At 44.9% G+C, this 4,315-nt stretch overlaps 1 non-coding gene across 1 annotated transcript; it reads left to right on the forward strand.

The window, feature by feature from the left end:
- The first annotated feature begins 3,787 nt into the window (after window positions 1–3,787).
- On the forward strand, window positions 3,788–3,850 carry LOC126002408 (U7 small nuclear RNA). Its single transcript, XR_007493120.1, has one exon. It is a non-coding gene; the product is annotated as a U7 small nuclear RNA (small nuclear RNA).
- The last annotated feature ends 465 nt before the right edge of the window (window positions 3,851–4,315 follow it).

The following is a 4,315-nucleotide window of genomic DNA, read 5'->3' on the forward strand; positions in this document are numbered from 1 at the left end:
GTCCAACCTCCCTTTAAATTCCTGCCTAAGAACACTCAAGGCTTCCCAAAGAATTTACTCTGTTCCCCCCAAGCTCACCCAGAGATAGGATCCTTGTTTCCTGGCTCTGGGGGAGGGGAGGAGCTTAACTTCACACAATGGGTCTCACTCAGCCTAAGCACCTCTCCTATTCATTGTAGTTTCATTTCCTTATTCTACTGCTGCAACTTGCTCTCCCTCCCAACCCCCACTTTTCAGCTCTCCTGCATTCTCTTTTAGTTCCTCAGCCATCTCTGTAGACAGAAATTGAGTTCACCTTGTTCTTTTTTCTACAAGAGTATATTACCTGTTAACATTTGTGCTTACCAGGCCTGGAAAGAGAACAAAAGTTAAAGCATATGCCTTGCATGTTACTGACTCTAGTTTGATCCCTGGCATCACCTGCTCCCCAGAGCACCTTAAGGCATATCCCCCAAATCTCACCCCCTAATTTTTTTCTTTTTTTGGTTTTTGGGCCACACCCGGCATTGCTCAGGGGTTACTCCTGGCTGTCTGCTCAGAAATAGCTCCTGGCAGGCACGGGGGACCATATGGGACACCGGGATTCAAACCAACCACCTTTGGTTCTGGATAGACTGCTTGCAAGGCAAACGCTGCTGTGCTATCTCTCCGGGCTCTCACCCCCTAATTTTTCTCTTTATCATTTAACTAGTGCTCCATGACGGGTTTGTTTGTTTGATTGTTTCTGGACCACACCCAGCAGTATTCAGGGGTTACTCATGGCTCTGCATTCAGAAATCACTTCTGAACAGGCTGTGGGGAGAGGAGTATGGGATGCTGAGGAATGAATCCGGGTTGGTCCTAGGTTTGTTGTATGCCAGGCAAACACTCTACTTACTGTGCTAGCACTCTGGCCCTGGTTTTTTGTTGTTTTGTTCTTTGGAGCTCTTCCTGGTAGTGCTCAGGGGAACATGCAATCCAGCCTTTTGGACCATCTTCTTGGTACCATGAATACTGTTATTTTATTGTTGAGTCAAGTACACTCCTTTCACTGTACCCATTTGACTCTTGGGAAACTCTATTCTCTATCCACTGCCAAAATTTGGGTGCAGGTCTAACTCAACTGCCTTGTTCAGCTTTATTGTCAAAGAAGCATGTTGCCATGGCCTTAAAATTTTAGGTCAGGAGCTGGAGCAATAGCAAAGCGGTAGGGCATTTGCCTTACATGTGGTCAACCGGATGGACTTCAGTTCGATTCCTGGCATCCCATATGGTCCCCCGAGCCAGGAGCGACTTCTGAGCACAGAGCCAGGAGTAGCTCCTGAGCGTCACTGGGTGTGACCCAAAAAACAAACAAAAAACCTTTTAGGTCAGTAAGCTACATCATGACCACCCTCTTTATTCGTTTAAGAATGTTTGGGCTGGAGCCAGAGCCATAGCATAAATGGTAGGGTGTTTGCCTTGCACACGGCTGAATGGCTTTCAGTTACTGGAATCCCATATAGTCCCCTGAGCCTGCCAAGAGTGATTTCTGAGTGCAGAGCCAGGAGTAACTCATGAGCATTTGCCAGGTGATGGCCCCCCCAAAAACAAAATGATGGCTGGGCTGAAGTGATAATATAGTGGGCAGGTGCTTGCGTTGCATGAATCTTATCTGGGTTCCATACCTGGCACAGAGATAGTTCCCTGAGAAGTGAGCCTGTGTACAGAGCCTGGAGTAATCTCTTAGTACTTCCAGGTGTGCCTTCCTCCTAAAAAAGGAATCTAGGCCAAAAAGATAGCATAGGTACAGGATGTTTGCCTTGATGAGGCTAAGTCTGGTTCGATCCTCACATATGGCTCCCTAATTACTGCCACGAGTAATGTCTCTGAGCACAGAACAGGAATAAGCCCTGCAAACTACTGGGTATGGCCCAATGTTTCCCCATGCCCCACCCCCCAAAAATTGCCTAAACAGACCAGGATGTGGCTCAATGGTAGAGAGAGAAAGTGGCCTAAGCATTTTTAGTCATTTGACTATTGCCAAGGGCATTAGGACACTGAGTACATCACGCAATAATGTGGGTGTTTGACGTTCATTCTCTTTTCTTCCTAGAATCAAAAGCTGACTTTCATAAATATAAAGGAAGCCATAGGTATCTGACTTTGTGCACCCTCAGCATTTCACTCCAGAGTTTAGGTCAGAATAGGCTTTGTACCACTATGACTGTTTAGTAGGTGACTGAAGGTATCATTGCTAAGTATGTTTTCTGCTTATAAAGTGCAGAACAAAGAACATTTTAAACAAGGTCATTTTTCTGTTATTTGGGTTTCCTTTCTCCCTTATTAACCAATTCTATTTTTTAGCTCACTTTTTTAGTTACCAGTTTTATTTTATTTCCCAAAGTGATTGCCTGCCTTCCACTAATCTTTATACTTCTAGAAGTTTAACTTCATTTTTGCAGTAGAATAGAATGTCAAATGTAAGGAGACTTCCCAGAGAAATCTTTCTCGGATTTCCATTCTGCTGAAGTGAAAAGCACGCTTGTCCTTGTGAGAGAGGCAAGGGGAGAGGATAAATTGCTTCCTTTTCAATTTATTCTCCACAAAGGGGATCCTGCTTTAAAGGAAAACTTGTTTACAGACAGCAGAAGTGAACTTGATTCTTCTTTGGGTCAGCTATCGTGATGACACAAAAAGAGAGAGAAACGGTTGAATTGCTAGATTTACTGCATGGTTTGTGTCCGGCAGCCAATTTCTTTCCCAGAACGGGAAGGTCTGTCCTGGATGACTATGAATTTGATGACTTTAAGAAAACATTCACAGTATCAGTTACCTCCCAGGACAAAACCCCTTGAATTCATAGATCCTTTTTAGATGGGGTTTCAGAGACCACCTCAAACTAGTGAAGCAACCTAAGGAATTAATTTGCCTTTGTGGCTGCAAGTTCACAGATGGTCACTACTTCGATAAGTATCTGAAAGCTGGTGAGAGGTAGATCAAGTGGTAGAGCACATGCCTAGAATGCAGCCAACCTGAATCTGATCCTGGGCATCCCATATGGTTCCTGAACACCACCAAGAGTGATGTCTGAGCACAGAGCCATGAGTAACCCCTGAGCACCACTAGTGTGGCCCAAAAAGCAATATTAAAAAATATATATAAGGCCAAAGTGATAGCACAGCGGTAGGGCGTTTGCCTTACATGCGGCTGACCCAGGACAGACCTGGGTTCCATTCCTGGCATCTCATATGGTCCCCTGAGCCTGCCAGGAACAATTTCTGAGCACAGAGCCAGGAGTAACCCTGAGTGCTTCTGGGTGTGGCCCAAAAACCAAAAAAAAAAAAAAAGTCAAACAACTATGTCAAATTTTGCCTTAATTTTTTGGTGACCTGGAACAGGGGCAACTAGAAAGAGAAACAAGAAGAAAAAGACATTGATAAAAATAGATGCAATATACCTTTGTGCTTTTTTGGTTGGATTGGGGGGCTACTCCTAGCTCTGTGTTTGGGAAAACCGTTCCTTGCAGTGCTTTGGGGGGATGAGGTGCCAGGGGTCTAACTGGGTTTCCCAAATGCACAACATTCTCTCTACCCTAGCTACCTCCTGAGCCTAGTCACCTTTAAGAATGAAGAAGTAGGGGCCGAGAGATAGCATGGAGGTAATAAGGCATTTGCCTTTCATGCAGAAGGCCATTGGTTCAGATCCCGGCGTCCCATATGGTTCCCCGTGCCTGCCAGGAGCGATTTCTGAGCGTAGAGCCAGGAGTAACCCCTGAACACTGCCGGGTGTGACTCAAAAACCAAAAAAAAAAGGGGGGGGATTATCTTAGTGTTACAGCTCTTTTAGAATTTGTCCAGCAGGTCTTCTGGTCTCCACCAGAAGGGCCCCCTATTAAAAAAAAAGAATGAAAAAGTGTGATCTGACTGAGACAGTCAGCAGCCTAAGTTGTCACTAGAGTCAGCAGCAAAGGTGTCACAAAGAACTCCATAATAACAAGGATGAATAAATGACAGTGAGTAAGACTGCCAAGCAAGTGAAGTAACCCTAATTACAGCCACAGAAAGCCAAGTATTGGAAACCCACAGATAAGGCTGGCATTTCTTTTACATCATGTCCCCAGTTTCTCAAGCCTTTAATCAACATTAATTAGCATTTAAAATGTTCTGGTTGGGGCTAGAGAGATAGCACTATGGGTAGGGCACTTGCTCTACACAGCCAACCCAGGTTCAATTCCTGGTGTCTTATACAGTCCCTTGAGCAGCGCCAGGAGTAGTTCTTGAGTGTAGAGCCAGGAGTAAATCCTGAGCATCGCTGGGTGTGGCCCCAAACCCAAAAATAAATAAATGAATGAATA

The sequence above is a fragment of the Suncus etruscus genome, chromosome 2 (genome assembly GCF_024139225.1).
Source record: "Suncus etruscus isolate mSunEtr1 chromosome 2, mSunEtr1.pri.cur, whole genome shotgun sequence".
NCBI lineage: Eukaryota > Metazoa > Chordata > Mammalia > Eulipotyphla > Soricidae > Suncus > Suncus etruscus.